The 19,579-nt window shown below is 48.2% G+C and overlaps 1 protein-coding gene across 6 annotated transcripts in view; it reads left to right on the top strand.

Moving 5' to 3' along the window:
* Positions 1-19,579, top strand: part of LOC126544931 (uncharacterized) — a 163,614-nt gene that overhangs the window by 73,555 nt on the left and 70,480 nt on the right. The window lies entirely within an intron of this gene.

The following is a 19,579-nucleotide window of genomic DNA, read 5'->3' as shown; positions in this document are numbered from 1 at the left end:
CCGCCTACCGACCAAAAAAAGAAAAGAAATATGCGGCTCCCGTTGGTCGAGCTCCGCGCGGGCTCGGGGTTGCTCCCCCGGGAGAAAATAGCATGACGGGTGATGGCGTGAGCGTCCCCCCTGCTGCAGCGGACGGGGCCTCAGCGTGCGCCCTTGGCGAGCCGCCGCCTCGTAGTGGTCGGGCCCCCGGCGCCGGCATGGCGAGCAAATTGGTTGCCGACAAGCCAGAAGAAGCCAGTCCGAAAGCCGTGGGTGCTGTTGCCGTTGCCGCCGCCACCGCCGCTGCTGCTGTTGCTGCTTTCCGGTTTCTGGCCCTGACGTGACCCCCCCAGAGATAGCTTTGTCCTTTTTTTATTTTTCGGGGAAAGGGTCGGTGGCGGCGAGACCTTTTTTTCTGCTCCGGTTGTTTGATCGTTGTGCACATTTTTTTTTTCTTTGCCGAGTCGGCTGGGCGGGCGGTGTGCTTGTCCCTACGCGTAACGGACGGCTGCTGTCAATCTACGCTCCGAGACGCCGGCTCACTAACTCGCTCCCGCTGGCTTATCAGCGGCAAGAGTGGGCGTGGACGCGAACACCGAGCCGGCGTTGGGGCCGTCCGCAGCCGCCTCCTCCACCTCGAGCAAACTCCGTCCCTTTGGCCGTTGGGTGCCAGCTCCGGATGATGATGACGATGATGATGACGACGATGATGATAATGATGGTGGTTGTGGTGATGCCGTTTCGTGCGCGCGTGTTGAACACCGCGCGCTTGCCATCTTGAGTCACTAGTGCCGAGCGGGAGGAAAGCTCCATCCCCCCCTGCATTCGAATGACACGTTGTCGTCGATGCGTCAGGGAGCGTTCGGGCGCCGCCGTGGCACGAGGCAGACGGAGCCGGGCGTTTTTTCCGGTGGAGCGGTGTTTCGTTTCCAGGAAATGTCCCACCACCCGATTCAGAAGCTTGCAGGAATGCACCTAGCGAGCGGTGTGTTTCCGATCGGTAGTAAATACAGACGAGGGCGCGACTTCGAACATCCGAAGCTGCTTCTTTAGTAATACAGCGCTTCCCGAGATGCGAGAGGCTTTAGCCCTTTCTGGGGGGGGGGGGGGGGGCGTAATTACACTTCGAGCGAACTTCTTGGCATATTTAGGAGAGTATGAAGTATGCTTGCCGCTGGTGGTGCGATGTAAAAAAAGAAAAGAAAAAACGAATGTTGTGCACGATATGCAGGCGGCACCATTATAGCTGCTTTTGAAACACCGATCGCTGGTCCAGTACAGACAACGAAGGCCACAACTGGGTCTCAGGCCTGCAGGATCGAATCATGCATGGGCGGAGACTTCAGAGTGTCATTTTGGTGGTTTCTTATGACCGGCGCAGCTATTTACCGTTCCGTATACGAAGAAAACGACAACTAGATATACAACGTGGGAAGTCGTTCGCCAGTCCCTCATCGATCTCTGCCACAGAGGCATTGAGAGAAAAAAAAGAAGCAATGGGGAAGGGAGATGTAGCGTAGCCGTTACTGACGAAGAACGACAGCCTGAAAACTCAGTTTCCTAAGAAAATTACCAGGGGGAACTCTGGCGCTGCGATCGCTAAGCTATCATTTAAATGATGTGTAGTACATGAATTTCGCTAATCTGGCTTCAAACATTAATGTGGCGCTTTCTTTTTTTTTATTCCACTTTACCTTTCTAACTTTCCAAGCACTCGGATACTTTTTCGAATGCATGTTTAGCCAATAACGCTATGCGCGCATGCATATATTGATTCGGAAACTTTGCATTTATAACACAATATTCTGTTGAAAACGATCAATTCGCGAATGCACGAAGGCATTCGAAGCCACAAGAACGAATTAAGCTGGGGCATATCTCACGTTCTAGAACCCGTCGTGACAGAACCGCCCATTCCATTCAGCTCGCATGTTATAGACACCCTCTCGTAAGTTTTGTAGTAAACGTTATGAAGCACAATATACTGAAGATAGTCGGGCACGTGCAGATTCAGCAGAGAAATCAGTAAACTAAAACAAAATAGAACCGTCCGAAAAAAAGAAAGAAACAGCCGCACGCTTTTTTTACATCCCGGTCCAAGTTTTTCGTCCGCTTCCCCCTTCGGCGGCGAGGTGCGCTTGGCCTGCAGCTTCGCGATGTACGCGGGCATTATAGCTGCAAGCCAAGCTCGCGTTGTTGCGTGCGTGCCTGCACAGTCGGCAGTGCAACTCGCAGTATCGCCGTCTCCTTCCCCTCCCCCCCCCTCCACCATATCCGTATAGAGTGCATGTATATACGACGCAGCACGGACTGCTCCGAAGTCGTTTCTTCCGCCTTGGCCGCGTTCCGAGCCGATCGCCTTTTGCAACCGCATTTGCACACAGCGCGCGCGCGCACTGAACCTCCGACTGCCGTTCCACTTTTCTCCTATTTAGCCGTGTTTCTCTTCTTTTCTTGCTCGTTCATTGTCCTTCCTTCCTGTTCGCCGTACTGCGGGCTCAGGCCTCGTACCTGCCGAGTCCTTTCAGGATCGCAGCCCTGGGCTTGCAAAACGTGATGCCCACTGACTCGCACTGGCCGCGTCTAAATTTGACAAACGTGAACCTATATACGCAGTCTGCGTTTTCTCCCGGAAATGTCCGTGAAGACTCAAGACTGTTGCTATGACCGGCTGTTTCTGTGTGTCGTCGTTACGATAGCATAGGGCCAGGCTTTGTGATGACTATGGATTTTACGTGCGACCTTTCAGGTCTTTCTCTCCTCTCCGTGTCGAAACGTGGGGCTGTATGCAGACGCGGCATTGTGTGACTACTGCATGCCTCGTTTTATTCGCTCATTTGTAAAGCATGAATCTCTGCGATCTATCCTGGAAAGTCCTGAAGGCGCAGGGCTTTCGCGCTGGCTTGCTGTGATCAGCCCACGGCATGGCTTCTGTGCATCGTTTAGTTAGAGATGGCTATGTAGGGGTCATTGTGTCGGAATTGGCAGGGCTTTCTGGATGTATAGAACTCTGGACTGTTGACACGCACATAACGCAACATACTGCCTTGCTGTGACCGCGCCTTTCACAGGCTGCATCTTCGGAATCTCCATTCTGTGCTGGAACAGTATTGAAGACGCAGGACTTCTTCATGTTCTGCATGTCCTGCTGTGATCAGCACACGACATGCTTTCCCTCCGTCTTCTTCAGGATATAGTATATATAGGGCTGTGTTGGACTTTGTGAAGGACTTAACTCTCCTTTCTGGATCTGAACCCTGGGTTGCAGACTCGCCACCATGTGATAAACTACCATATTGTTGGACTTTGTGAAGGACTTAATTTTCTTTTCTGGATCTAAACCCTCGGTTGCAGACTGACCACGCTGTGATAAACTACCATAGTATTGGACTTTGTGAAGGACTTGAGTTTCCTTTCGGGATCTAAAACCTGGGTAGCAGACTCGCCACCGAGTGACAAACTACCTTGTTGCCTCGCCGTGACCGCAAGTTTGGCAGAATCTCTGTAGTCTGCGTTCTCTCCTGAAAAAAGAAATAAGATGAATACTCGGAACTGTTCTCTGAATTGCTGTATAATCATATAACAACAGAGTGTCCTTCTGTAATTCGTACAAGAAGTTGCAGGTTGGACGTGCAGGGTTCTGGGTGCAGGAATGGGGCACTTTGTGTATGTAGGACTACATAGCCTTGTCCTCGGATATTATACAAGGCTTTGTCAGTTTGTCCTCTGTAGGACTTTGTAAATCTGTCGTATGTAGGACTTCGTATAGGTTTGTCCTGCATGTGCAGTTATAGGACGTTGTAGAGCACCGTACACTTTTCTTGTGTAGGTACCTGTGTTGGATCCTGTCTGTAGGCAAGTGTAGGTTCGTCTGGCATGTTCCCGTGTAAAACTGTGGAACTTTTGTGCAGGACATCGTACGTTTGTGCAGGGTGGGGCACTGTAGGGCCTCTAAGTGCATCACTTTCTCGTATGTAAGATTCTCTGAAGGATGTTGTGGGCGTTTGCAGCTAGGACCGGTTCTTTCCGTCCTGAATTGATGGTTAATGCATCTCAGATTACTTTGTTTACACTTCGTGCATGAATCAGCTCGTCCACTTTCTTGTTCGTCCTTCACAAGTTAACACTTGCGATGACGGTCTGTATACCTTGGCTGAAGCTGCGTCTCTTCTTACTGCTATCTTTTCATATATATATATATATATATATATATATATATATATATATATATATATATATATATATATATATATATATAGAAGCTAGAGGCCGTGTCTTGGCTGTGACCACCAGTTCGATTCTTTCTTTAACGCCGTCTTCGTTTGGTATTATCCGCATTCTCACCCTTATCTTATGGCGAAGAACAAAACGAAACTTATCCCACAGTCGTCGATGGGGATCGAACCCACGTCCGTCTGCGGCGATGTGCAGTTGGAGGTCGGGTGTGCTAATCACAGAGATATATAGGGCAACGTTTTTTTTTCTTACGTGGTATATATGTATACTGTGTGGAGTACGTATAACATCGTATACGCGAGAATTACGCAAGCACTATAGCCAGCCCATCACAGATCGGTACTCTGAAAATACACATATAGAAAACGCGATGCGAGCAACTTGCAGCAGAAGATCACTTTTTTGGGCCTATAGAGTGACGGCAGGTAACTGATCGATATATGGCACCAGTTTTGTCGAAGCTCTTAAGTCATATTGTCCTTCAAGTGCACAATCATTTGACTAAACTGAAATTTTGTAGAAACAATGCGGTCCAACATGCGTGGGTTGCAGAAAATATCCAGTCCAGCCAGGAAAAATACATCAGACTGCGATCTAGCATGCGTGTCACGTGCATAAGATGCGCGCAGTCCAGTCAGGAAAAAAAAAGACAAAGGCATCAAATGGCACGCCATCTCTACGGGGTGCCATCAAATATAAGACGGTATGCCGATTGAAAATAGACTTCCGTGAAGTTCCTTTGCAGCACGTCACAAGACAATATCGCGTGTTTAGAAAATTTACAGTGACGCTCTGCATAGTTTCAGGTACATCGCAAAGGCGACAATGCGTATATCGCTCAACATTCGTTCTTGCCTTGGGCGCGCGGCTTTGTGCACTGCGCAGACATTGTGCGGTTGAGCTTGCGTGTGTCACTAGTGATTTGATTAGGAGCCTCGTTGTTACGACGTCGTTCTTCTTGTCGCATTTCTTGCGTACTTATCTCAGTAGGCCGATACATTCAGTATGTATACAGTGCCAGATGAAGACGACATATTGTGTGCACCACATTGAGACAATGGCGGTTATTCGCCCCGGTTGCAGCAAACGAGTGCGAAGCGCACAGAAGGTGGTTGAAGTAGGATGATTTGCACTTTTTTTTCTGTTTCGGGTGACCAATCCGATGCAAGAGAGTGGGTGGGTGAGGCTTCGCGCTGTCACCAAGGGCTGACGCTTTGATAGATTGACGAAATGTATAAGACGCGGTAGTCATGGCGGGAAGTTGCTCAATTAAAGCGACGCGTCTAGTAAAACCTCTTTTCGTGTGAGGTGTTTAGCGTATTGTCGATATACACTTCCGAAGAGACCTCTGATTTTGTGCGCACGCGATTTTCGCTAAGGAAATCGCCGCATTTTGCCATTACATACGAGAGTGAATCCGTTGTATGTACGATCGAGTTACGTTGAGAAAGGTCGAAATTGTGTAGCAAACCGAATCCCACTTTATTGCAAACACACCCTATTGCGTAACTTGAGCATCACAACATGACTACCATGCTTATTCTTTTTTTTTTAATGTACATAGTTTTCGTGCTGTATATAGTCGGGTGGATGACGATCTCTTCCTTTCGTGAAGCTTCCTTTATACCTTGCGCGCTTTCGCAAAACTAATTTGACGAGTCACGTTGCATCGCAGTATTATTCTTTATGGGTCGCCTTTATACGCAGTAGTGGATTTTACACCGCGGTGAAAGAAATCATCCGCAACGCTGAATGAGAAAAAACGGGGACCTCATTTTCTCCAAATAATTCGATTTCTTTCAATCTTTCTTTTTTTAATCTTCTCATTGGCTCGAATGCGGCCGTTATTGTCCAAGGTTGGCCATATGCAATCGACGCGGTTGGGCGACAACAATTGAACCACCAAGTGTATTTGTACAGAATGCAGGCCCCGGGTCTGTATTTTGTAACGGTTCATTCCATTCTCCACCCATCGCGAGCCGCGACGATTGTCCGGACTCGGGCCGATAACGACGCGCGGCCGTACGTCCGAGGCCATCGCCCAAGAACAAAAAGTGCGCAAAACGAAATGGAACATTAGAAAACAGTGCCCCGGAGTGCGCCGTACACCCTGTTCACCCTTAATTTGCTGTCGTTCTTTCGAGTTATAACCACGACGCATGAGAGCAGCGCGTCTGCAGAGAAACCTTCGGTTCGTCATAACGCTATGCGTGACGCTCTTTCTGCAAAAGCATCCAAGGAGCAGTGCGCCCCTTGAAGTTCTTTCCTGGAACACTCGCTCGCTGGATCTTTCGATCTGACAGCCGATGCTCCTCCGTCTATACCCGCGTACAACTCGATGACGTGGCTACTGCTGTGAGGGGCTGACTATAAGTCAAGGATATAGCCTCCCTGCATGTATGTGACTGGTCCATCAATCGCGTCCTCGTACGTAGTGGGTGTGTTTTTAGTTTCGCGTTCTAAAAACAGGCACTCGAACTCCTGTCATCGGCAGCGCATGCGCATGCGCCCTCGTTCGTCCCAGTTCTCGTGCGTGCTCGTATATGTATACGCGTTCTATACACGTGCGTACATACGCATTCTCGGGTCGAGGATCCGTCTATTTATGCATGCAACTCGATGACGCGGCTATTGCTCCGAGACACTGCGTGGTCGACGCGCATTGTCTCCGACGACGGCTGTGGGTGTGTCCGTACAAGTCGTTGCTGGAACAGACGGGGTCGAACCCACCGTCAACCGAAGCGCATTCACCGAGTTCGTTCGAGTTCTTGTGCGTGCGTGGTGGAGTGTGTAAACGCATGCGCCTGTGTATGTGTGTGTGTGTACACATGCACATACGCACACACACTCTTGGGCCGAGCTAGACGGGACCGGCCGCGGTCGAACCGGTTCCCCTCGCCGGTTGGGACGGGCCCCGAGTGTGTGGTGACTGCAAGCGAACTGCCAATGGCCGAGCACCGAGGAGCCCTTGACCACGACCTCGGCGGATATGTGCGATGTTACGTGTTCACGCCCATGGATATATCGCTGCTTCGCACGGCCTTGCGTGCATGCCTCTGCCAGCCCTAATGGCGCGCGGAATATTGCTTTATTACTCCAATGCACCCTGTGGCAGTCGAGTCCGGGGACGTATACGCAGTGTGGCCCACTGCTAAAGGGAACGCATGAGCGTGGAGCCCGTGCAAATTCATTTTTTCCTTCTAGAAAGTGTACAATCCCACGACTTTGCAGAATGATGACGTATGGTCGGATGGCGCCTGCACACTTGCATGCACACCTGTACCGTGCAATTGGCATAGCTTGCAGCCAGGCCGCTTGAAGCTGTAGAGTGCCAGCAAAGTAAATGCCTTCCATTAGAGTGTTCCCTTTAACAATAAGCCGCATGCTACACGTGGTAATGCACCGCGACAGTGCTGTACAGAGATAGTCGCAGTATTCACACCGGTTCGGTAGGTTGCTGCGGGGGAAAAAGAACGTTAGAATGTAATCCACGTAATTACGATGGCAATGTGTTTCCCTTATATACTCGTGGGACTCGGAGACAGATGGGGGGCAAAATCGATTTTTAAACAACTGTGGGGTTTAGCTTCCCGAAACTGCACAGCTGCGGGGGGGGGGGGGGGGGAGATGGGGGGTGGGGTAGGGGCCTTCGGTTTAATTTTGACAATCTGGGGTTCTTTAACGTGCACCCAAAGCGCGCTTCAAGAGTGTTCTTGCGAACTGTCTCCGCCGGAACGTGACTGCCGTGGGACGGAATTCGATCACGTGACCTCGTGCTCAAGCAGCTAAATGTCAGTCAGTGGCTGGTGCAACCGCTTTTCAAGTTGTTTCTTGTTACCAAATGGTATGCTGCGAACTCCTGCCTATCCTCCTCCTGCCTCCTGCCTCCTCCCTTCTTTTTAAAAAGTAAACTAAGCACGGTTAGATGCCGAAAGCTGTGTTTTTATGTACGTGTACATAATTGTCTGGTATTGTTTTGTTACGATAAACAAAAGTATATTTTCTTTGCCTAAACACAGAAATGAACGGAACGCCTAGTTTTCTGCCATTGAACTACGGTTGTTATAGAGTTGATTCCACGCGAAGCGTACACCGTGTCAAGTTAACATGTAAAGGTGCGTGAACAATAATTTTCGAGACCGAAATTACGAATCGAATACTGCCAGAAGCGAATCGAATGGATGATCGAATACTTTCAGAATGGCTTTGGAATAATGAACAGCCTTTCCCACCGTTGATCTTCACATCCCCAGTCTATCAACAGCGTCATCAGATATTTGTCATTACACTGCGCGTTATAGGAGGCGTTGTTCATTGAAAGCACAAATAGAAGGTTTAGGAGCAAACAATCAGCTTATTCGCACACTTGGACTCGTATTAATTTTCAAAGTGTCAAGGCGAAATGGGTTGTGGTTCTAGTTACTTTTGTGCCTCAATGCATAAAACAGTGTTTTCCTTAAAAAGTAAGCGGAACAGTGCATTTTTGCCGCAATTTGGACGGCGTATATAGAAACTGGTGTAGTCCGGAGAATTCGTTCCAAGTCGATATACCTTGCATACTCACTGGCTACAATTCGTATATTTTAACATGTGCCGTAGAGTAATTAGTCAAAAAGTTAGTGTATGCAATTGTTGTAATTATTAAATTAAGCATTATGATTTCTCGTGGTAGTAATGGCCGTCTCATTGAGTAAATTAGATCAAGCGTTACAATTCTGCTATCTGCCACACGCAATATTTAAAGATGTGGTGCAGCTGACAAAATATATATATATATATATATATATATATATATATATATATATATATATATATATATATATATATATATATATATATAATCTGCGCGTGACGTTGCAATCATTAGTGGTGTGCACAGTTCGGCAAAAGTACAATGCACTTGAATCCTCATGGAGGAGGGCCTTTGGGTCGTGCAGAGAAATAAGGACTGTCCAGGGATGGCATTTTGTAACGATACGTTTCATTTTCCTGCATTTATCGCTTATCATCCGTAGTCCTGAGCCTCGAGTCTCTTATACAACGGTGGTGCTTCCATGTACGAGTCAATCACGAAGGGTGACAAAAAATGAAATATTCAAATGAATCGTTACGAAAATACGGCGTGGACGTCCCAAGACATAACGTTCTGCCGATATAAACCTAGGAAAAATAGAAAGGAAGAGACCATCTAATCAGAGGGCCGGCGATTATTCCGTATCAGCAAATATATATATAGAGTGAAACAGAAAAAAAAACATAGTAGAGTAGTCAGCCTGAGATAAAACTTCACTAGACTGCTCATTTGCTCACAGGCAAGCGAAGAGAAGCTAAAGATATGGGAATGGGAATGTATATGGGAATGGTAACGCTCGTACGCATGCGTCGGGCCTCGAATACATGCAAATGTTGCCCCAGAGGGCCTACAAGTGTGGAACGTGTATAGGAGTCACTGTAAAAAGGTTTACACCCTTAAGCGTGTTTTCTCGTCACACTGGTAACACACTTATCCATAGGGTCATACAAAAATTTATAGAGGCCGACAACGGAACTCTAATTGGACGTACTATGACAAAAGACGTAGTTGAAAACAATGAAATCATTCAACAGTCGTCAGGGAGAGATTTGAAACTCTCCTGCCAGATACTTCTGTGTGCCCAAAGCTGTCAGAATGATTACGATTTCAACTATGTCATTTGTCATCGCATGTCTAGTAAGAGCTCCGTTGTCGTCCTCTATGAATTTTTTTATAACCGATAAGGGTGTTTGTTGCCAGTGTGACAAGAAAACACCCTTATGGGTGTAAACATTCTTACAGTGTGGTTGCTAGCGGTTACGTACGCTGGTGTCTAGCAGTTTATTGACGTGTAGCAATCGCACTGGTGTTTAGCAAGTCCATTTGTGTTTTAGGAAATCTGTTGGTGTTTAGCAGACTTTATTAGAATGTGGCAGCTGCGTTGGGAAAATCATGGCAGTAAAACGAAGGACCTGTTCCCAGTGGCAAATCTGAACCTACATTGCTTACAAGTCTCTCTCTCTCGCTCACACACACATACATACATACATACATACATACATACATACATACATACATACATACATACATACATACATACATACATACATACATACATACATACATACAGCGCACGGATGATCTCGTTCAACTAATATGAAATTTATGTATAAAAAGCCCGGCTATAACACCCTCATTCTCCGACATGCTGTCGATTCCTGCTTACAATTTCAACTATCTAATGCATCTCATTCCCACGCATACTTTTTGACACTTATAGATTGCTTATCTTATTTTTGTTAGATGACCGTTTTTTTAGACGAACTATCAAATTAGGGTGTATAGGCGGGGTCGTGTGTGTTGCGTATATCAACGTATCGACTAGTCCTAATCTTCGCCGCACTCATTGGTCTCGCTTATCTGCATGGTGTCTGAACACAAACAAGCGTTATGTTTCGGCGAACGTGTATCATTAGTGGCACACCGTTTGTTTAGCGAGTCCGCCGGTGTTGTGGCCGGTTCCGCCTGTGCTTGACAAGTTCGAGTTCAACAACAGGTTCCTTTATATTTATTTTTCATCGCGTCCATTCTGATCCACTTTGGTGTTTCGCGTACCCTTCCGCACGCTTATCGCGCCCACCATCTTCACAGGGCAAATGCCTCTGTCCGCCCCTTCGTCGACTGAACGAAGGTACACGTGGTCCTGCTCCTGCGCACACACACACACACACACACACACACACACACACACATATATATATATATATATATATATATATATATATATAGAGAGAGAGAGAGAGAGAGAGAGAGAGAGACGTGTGAGATTAGACACTTCCATGTAAACTGTACATGCGCATTCCTGATAACTAGCTCCTCATTCTTCACATGAGCGACTATAATCCGGTAGCATTACGATGTCCTGTCACATCATTCGGTTATTTCTTCATCGACATCCCCGTGATCTCCTTCCGTTCCCATGCTTGGCGACATGTACGGGATATATGTACTGATGCTGCTACCAATCACTTACGTCACTGTTCCCTGCCTACTCTTGATCTACTGAAGCTGTCTACCTATGATATGTCATCTCCTATAAGTCTATACAAAAGGGGTTATTACACAACTACGCATCACTGACTGTAGTCTGTTTAAGCGAAGTGTTCGTTAAAACGTTCTTTTTTTCTTTGGATCCTGGCTTTATAAGTCAGCAGCCATCGTGCCATGTATTTGTTGTAATGAATCGCCGAGTGCCAACCGCGCGCTCCATGTAGAAGTGTGCGATGCCTCACAATTAGTCAAAGGAAGATCCCAATTCATTCTTCTTTAAGGGTCAGAAAACTGAATACATCGTGGGAAGATAAACACATTGGATAGAGGATGTTACGGGCATTAGGTCGTCAAAAACGCTTCCAATGCACAATACTAGAGTAATCGAACGCAAATAAATATTTCAGTTTATTAGAGGTCGTTACAATCCTCAAGGGTCTGCTTCCGGCAACGTAGTACGCAAATGTCTGCAATAATGGTTGTGGACATCGTATATAGCTGTCGTGCTTTGCGCCTTCTTTCTCGCCGCTACAGCGGGTTGTTTGCAGAATGTTTGCGGATGTAAGCGGACAAATGAATACTGGCCAACAAGTCCGCAAAATATTTATAGACGTTTTATGTAGATACGTAGATACGTTTATGTAGATGTTTTATGACCGGGGTAGTTGGAGAAGTATGGGAGAGGCCTTTGCCCTGCAGTGGGCATAACCAGGCTGATGATGATGATGATGATGATGATGATGATGATGATGATGTAGATACGCGGAACGTGGTCGCATTCGTCGCTGGCGCAAGAGTCTATCTGCGCGCTGGCGCAATTCTTGAAGTGCACCAGTATGAGCGGTCCGTTTCCAGTCTTGTGCACTCTCCTGCTGCGTGCACATGCATGCAGTATGTTCACTCTCTCCCCAGTGTAGGGTAGCAAACCGGGCGCTCACCAGGTTCACTTCCCTGCCTTTCCTCTACTTGCTTTCTCTTTCTCTCTAGAGCTCACAGACAAGCATTTAAACTTTCTCATATTCTACATGCTCCCCATCTGCCTATACTATGTCCCGTACAGGAAGAACGCGCCTCTCCCAGCGCCCTCCAATTACATCAGCGGACCTCACCCTATGGCTGCGAAATTTCCTAATCTCATCACACGATCTAATCCCTCCGCTGCGTTTCCCTTCCTCTGGCGCCCATTCATTCACCCGACAGACCACCGGTTATCCTCTCTACGCGCCGTTGCATGACGAGCCTAACTCCGTTTCCTTAATCCTAAGCTCAGTTAGGATATCAGCTGCACCGGCTCGCCATGCTTTAATTACCGTTGCTGTCTACCTGTCTTGTAACGTTACACCCATCATTTCTCGTTGCGCGGCTCGTTGCGCGTTCCTGTATAGTAATAGAGCTCGACTAGATGCAACTGGAGAGGTTGGAAGCTCCCAACTCCATTTCGCTTGTAAGAATTTCCTTATATAAATCAGGGACATCGATAAACGAAACTTTCTTCTCGAGCTCCCCAACAAACGGACTTTCCGTATAGGTTGCCGCGTCTTTTGCACGTGAGGACACCTCCCACTGTGCGCTCGGTAGCGAAGAGCGTCTGTAAGCACAATTGATCCGGCGGGCGGGCGGGCGTCACCTGCAGTGCGTGCAAACCCTGCACGTGCCCAACACGCACGGGAACATCAACAACGCATCGAACCACGGGTGAGAGGGAGAGAGAGAAAGCGAAAGGAGAAGTTGCCGGTGGTGGTAGTGTGTGTGTTTGTGGGGGGGGGGGGGGGGCGATCGAAGACGCGGCGTTCCGCTCTGCCAGCGACGTGCGCGATCGCTTCTTCACTGCACTTCAAAACGCATCCACCGACCACGGCGGCGACCGCCTCGCTTTGAGTATACGGATCTGCGGCGAGACTGCAGCGCATCGCGCATGGATCGCACGTATGTGAACCGCGGCGCTGCGCTACACAGAGAGAGACGGCCTCGCTGATAAGCTTCCGCCGCCGTTGCGTACGCCGTCCAGAGAGGGGAGACGCGGCGGCGAAGGGGGGCCAGGCCCCACTTTCTCGACGGTCGCGGTGCCGGCCGAACGGCCCAGCTTCGCCGCTTCGCGTTTCCTTAGCTCGGATGTCGCCGCCGCTGCCGAAGGGTGGTAGTGCACCGCAAGACCGTGGCGGCGGCGGTGTCGATAGGCATCGCGCTGCGCGGCCTTCTTCCTCTCGGAGGTTTTGCGATGCAAACCTGCGTTGACACACACACCACGGAATATAGCCTGCAGGCAGGTGCTCGCACAAGCGGCTCCTTCGCGCACCGATCGACCAACCGTGAATTCTTGGAAAGCCGAGCCACGTTTGTGTTTACGGGATTCGTGGTATACGCACCAGGCGGCAGGCCTAGCAACAACGAACGCGGTACGCCTGAAGAACGAGGAGGATAGCAGAAGCGCGTTTAATTGTTGTTGTTTTATTTCTTCTTGCGTTCGTCTTTGGCAGTGTGCCCTTTCTCGCGTATCCGTGAACCGTGAATTTGCTCGGGGCGAAGACAATATATATACACACGCCGCGGGAACGAGGAGATCGACCACGGTCCGGCAACCGTTCCTCCTGTGTGTGTGTGCCGAAGATTCATCTGCTCAGGCATGCATTATACTGTATACAAGCGAAGCGCAGCGGTTTCGACCGCTGTCGCGGCTCGTGGGAATGTGTCGCGGTATATGCGTCGGTTTCGGATGGTCAACCACGGGTGCTGCAGGGGTTCAACCGAGTGCGCGTTCCGTGGAGGATTCCGAATTTCGTCCGATGTCATTGTTCCCTGCCTTATTTCGTTGTTTCGGTTTAGGGTCGCTGTGCGACTCCGATAAACCGACCGGCGCGACCTTGTAACTGTTCCGTGTGCGCGTCTGTGCCCAAGCTTCATTTTTAGTTCCCACGGTCAGGAAATATGCACCCCCTTCCTCTCTCCCCCTACACACACACACACAAACACACACACACACACGCACGCACACACACACATTTCGGGAGGTCGCGCGGCTTTCGTTTATGTACGTTTGGCAGCGAAATTGGGTTTGAGCTGGTTTGTGCGTGTGGTGTAGGACGCTGCAGGCATGACATGACGTCATCTTTCGGGGCGCGCGAGCAAAGAAAGAAAAAGAAAATGAGAATGTGGTAATGACCGTGGCTGCCGTATGAATTCGAACGCCGCTGGGGCCAGTGAGTCGTTTGCGCGTTTCAAGGAGCTCGTGGCGGTATTCTAAGGGTCACGCTTGCTAGATCAAGGTAACGAAACTAAGCAAAAACACAAATAAAGAAACGACGATCGTTTTCGATAATGAACCTCTCTTCTAATTCCCCCGTCTTCTTTGTTTTCACTCCACTCACTTTTTTTTTTTTTGACAGCGGTGTGTAAGGGAGGCTGTGGCGAGAAAGAATGAACCCCCTCCCCGCTTTCCTCTCCCCCGCACCCACTTTTCTTTCATCCGCGTCATTCCGTATACGAAAGCGTGACCGGCGTGCACAATGCGCGGAGCAGCTCCGCAGGGCGACGCATCGAATATGCATTCCTGCCGCAACTTCCCAAGGCGAAGCTCGCGCGACGTGACACCTCGTGCAAGCGCGCGTTGTCTCCTTCCGCTCCGGGCGGCGCACACTTCGACGCGAACTGCCGCCTCGATCGACGTGAAGAGAGAGAGAGAGAACCGTGATATCGCTCCGCTCGAAAGCGAGGACGGACGGAAGGAAAGGAGCCCGGCGGAGCGCACCGCCCTTATCTGATTCCGCAGTGGCGACGCGACTCTTTCGCGATCGATTCTGTAGACATCCGCACTGTCGGCCACCAATGTATTTATCTGTTCTTTCCCCTTCTGTTTTCTGCAGAAAACAGCGATCGCGGTTATGTGCTCTTGTAGCGCTTTTTGAAGAGGAAAGCACATCTACAGGTGACTTAGGTATACCGCCGCGCCACCTGTATAGACGCAAACGAACGTCGACTCGAACCGGCCCCGTGATTCCATGGGTGGGTGCATGATAGATAGATAGATAGATAGATAGATAGATAGATAGATAGATAGATAGATAGATAGATAGATAGATAGATAGATAGATAGATAGATAGAAGGGATATTATAGACAACACATTTGAAGCGGTGGGGTGGCTCGCTCCAAAAAACTCGTTATTTTTAGCTCTCTTGTGCGCTTCTTATCGGCTCTTAAGATCCGTGGTTCATGAAATCAAACCATAGAAACGGTAAAGAGGTACATTGCACTAAAGAAGTAATGTATGTTCGTGCTGTATGCTCCTCGCCTGTGCACCAGCGATACACTTCAGCCGTCTTTGATCGCAAGACAAATTCATTCACCTTTTTTTGTATATCAGCTCTAAAGCACGAGATCTCGCGGGGTAGGGGTAACCATGATGACGATCGCAATATTTATTGGCATCTCTTCTGACACGGGGCGGCGCAAATAGTCACCAGACTTGCTTGAGCTAATCAAACATTATATACACCTATTGCAGTCCAGCGTTTTGCCTATCTCTCGTTGATTATTTCTCTTCATTAAAACCTATATCTCTATATTGTACACTTACCTGTGCTTTTAACGGCTCGAACTGTAACAATCTCTTCCCTGACTTATTTCCATCAGTACTCTAAGTGTCCCTTGTTTATCTCGACCGCTGACCAGCTAATATTTCCATCCTCTTTGAAGCCCAGCGCTTCTGGAAGGTGGGCGTTCCCTACGAGCCTTGCTGGGTGAATATCTTGATACTCCATTGCATTGTGCCAAGTCGTCTCCGGTCTTTTGCTGCAGCGAACACATGCTTCAGGCTGTGTCGAATATTTGCTCCGGTATGTTTCTGGTCCTCAGGCAGGCAGCCAGGCCTTTCAATCACTGATCACTGCTTGTAAACTTATTGACTTCGATATCTTGTTACGAAGTGCAGGCGTATGTGCTAGTGGAAACGCCGAATGCTCATCCGGTGATACGCGGGCACTTTTTATCGCAAGCTGCCAGTAATTCGGCACTGCCAATGATTCTTTGCGTCAGAGACCGCGAGCGCATTATCATTTATTGTACGTGTTGCTTTATGCATGCATGGTCACCTGATTTTCCGTGTAAGCTGTAAACTCGACAAACCTTCGCGTGGTTGACGTTTGGATGTAAGCTAATTCAACCGTAATCGGTGCTACTATAGTTAAGACATAGTATCTCGGTATTGATGTTCAGTGCGAGTGTAAAATAAATGTTTATTTTTTAATCATTCGCACGATTTAAGCTCGTAGCTCATGTCTTTCTTTAGGAGCGTGCTTTTCTATGTAACCGGCCTGAGCTTCACCTACATGTTATGCGCGTCGAAAAAGAAGCCAATGTCAGAGACCTACTCGGGGATGTAACTGGCTACTGTGTTGCCATGGCATCCCTCATGTGATATATATACTCGCCAGGACAGCATAAAGGTGTTACGAGCGTTGAATTGAATAGGTGCTGTCCAGGTGCCCTGATTCGTGTACCATCTGTCACACGACACTGGCACGAAAAGCGATTCTTGCAATAGTAGACTCCTTGAAGTGCACGGCTTAGGAGACCGCTTTTACTCCCGTATTCAGAAATGCATCTTAATTTGAAGCCCATGCTTGACTTGATTTAAACGACGCCTGTCGTCAACGCACCAAAAGAAACGCAATGAGCGTCTTCAGCGCGTTCGCAGCAGGCGTCATTTATATCAAGTCAAGCATGAGCTTAAAGTTAAGTCGCATTTCTGAATACGGAGGTTAGTGTCCCTATGCATCCTCCCACATGAACTCAGTGCTCTCTCTCTCTCTCTCCGTCTTTTCCTCTTTCTATTCTGCTTTCCCTCACCCCCAGTGTAGGGTAGCAAACCGGGGGCTCGTCTGGTTGATGTCCCTGGCTTTCCTGTCCTTGAACTATCTCTCTTTCTGTCCGCAACTGAACACACCTCGTTCTGAAGTGTGTGGCGAAAACTCGTGTGGTCCGGAATAATGGTATATTACAGTCAAAGGTAAAATGGACGCCGACCACAAAAATGAATAAAAACAAGGACGTTTTGGCTCCCGTGGGAGCCTGTTCACAAAGCTTTAGCACCTCGTCCTATCTAAAGCGCAGAAATGACGCAGCAATCTCTAAGACCGTCTGCCCGATCGTCTGCACGATGCATGTAGTTATCGAGCTTTGACGACGATGTGACCAACAACGTTAAAAAGATGTGACGGAGAATGTTTTAAGGAAGTACGTTACGCATTCATGCTATGATTTTCTCGTAATCCAAGATTTGCTACCGCAGAAACATGTTTGGCCACTCGCGCACGCACTAATCATGAAGCGAGTCAAATACTACGGCTAATTCCATTAAATGTCGCTAATCGTGTAAGTGCGAAAGGCGTGCCGATCTATATATACAACTGTGCCTGCTCCTGATGCACGATGAAAATTAAGGCAAAATGATACATTCATAACCAGAGCGCTGTAGGCGATTGTGCGAAGAATAATAATTAAAAGCCTTAGTTGTTCTTCTATTTAGATAAAACGCCTCGCCTTCCAGGAAAAACTAGAAAATTTTGCAAGTTCTCTTACCTCGCAAGAAAGTAGACATTCGGCAGAAATGGCGTGAGCATACACAAAACCATCATCGTCGTCATGGGCTTGCACATTCCCACGTTCTGGGCCATATGTGTGCGTGTGCCTATGTACTCGTAATACAGGCTTTGCTATTTAAGGCTCGAGCTGGTTGCCTACGGATAAAAAGAAAGAAATAGAAAAAGCACACCGGAGCGAATATTTGCAAGAAGATGAGGCATGCGTACGCTGCAGCAAAAATCTGCAGACCACTCAACACATCCTTATGGAACATCTTACGTCAGCCCTGATTGGCCCGGAGGGCTGCTATATACGGCGTCTCTGATTGGCTCAAAATGCCGTCATTACGGAATTTGAAACCCGCCGTGGTTGCTTAGTGGCATTGGTGTTGGGCTGATAAGCACGAGGTCGCGGGATCGAATCTCGGCCACAGCGATCGCATTTCGATGGGGGCGAAATGCGAAAAACACCCGTATACTCAGGTTTAGGCGCACGTTAAAAAAACCCAGGTGTTCCAAATTTCCGGAGTCCCCCACTATACGGCGTGCCTCATAATCAGAAAGATATTTTGGCACGTAATATCCCATAACTTATTTTTTTATTTTACGGAATTCGACAGAATGATGGTATTTGATGATGTCCACAATGACATCCCGGGTTTATCAGCGTTTTACGAGAACACGTAATGTGTTCTTCGTGAAACAAAAGAAGCCCTGCGTCAACGTCAGAGTTCAACGGAGCGGGTTAGATATATATCACCACCGGATGAAGTGCAGGTGGAGGGGAGGGCCTGTGAATTTCGAAACGAGCAAGAAACGCCGTGGCCGTGCTATAGTCACGCAGACTGGGATTATGCGCAACCACGGTGCTTATTTGTACACTTATTTGTTGTTACTACCATTGTTCCTGCAGCGATCGCCGGTCTCGGCTTCTGCGGCCACCTATACGATTTGGTTCATAAATCAAATAGTTCTAAGCGTTTTGCGTATATTATAGTGCTTTGATTTGAGAACCATGTTGTTATATGGGCACGCCGATGTTTATTGTACACTGTATACGCTGTGTACGCTTCCCATACTGAAGTGCACTGAGCGGCAACCACATTGTGCGCATTTCCGGCGTACGTTCGACGTTTCGCTGCGCGGCGTATATGTATGCGCGTCGATCTTCAGCTGTGGCCAACGTCAGTGTTAATGCGATAACCGCGCTGAAATTTTCGGCCATCTTGTTTCTCGTGTCATTGTCGGTTAAATCAGACAGCCGATGCAACACATCATAACATTAAAAACGGTCTTATAGCACATGCCGTGAGGTGAACTCGTCGACGCCGGACGACGCGACGCGCCAGCAACGCGCTGGACAAAAAGTCAATGTGGTTACCCCTATGTATCTCTAAGCGCGTCAGCTCTGAAATGTTTGTAATTGTTATTGTTTTTTTTTTCTCCGTATCTTGCATCGTATGTGTCTCCTTATATCGCGACGAAATGTCGAGGAAGAGCCTGTGGTACAACCTGCCTGGACTTTCAATGCCACCGAATCGTCGATTAATCAAGTTGTCAGGTTCTTTCGTACCTCCGATTTAAGTGTGATGACGGCCTTCTTGCCGGGACGTATATCCGACTTCGTGCGCGCAGCTCATAAATCAAAGAGTAATGGCATGACACTTTCTAATTCTCACTTTTTGGCGTTGAACGAAGCTGAACAAAGAGGAAGGGTTTCGCGC

Source organism: Dermacentor andersoni, chromosome 10 (assembly GCF_023375885.2).
Source record: "Dermacentor andersoni chromosome 10, qqDerAnde1_hic_scaffold, whole genome shotgun sequence".
NCBI lineage: Eukaryota > Metazoa > Arthropoda > Arachnida > Ixodida > Ixodidae > Dermacentor > Dermacentor andersoni.
Note: the sequence above shows the minus strand (reverse complement) of the source record. Positions and strands in the feature narration are given on the sequence as shown.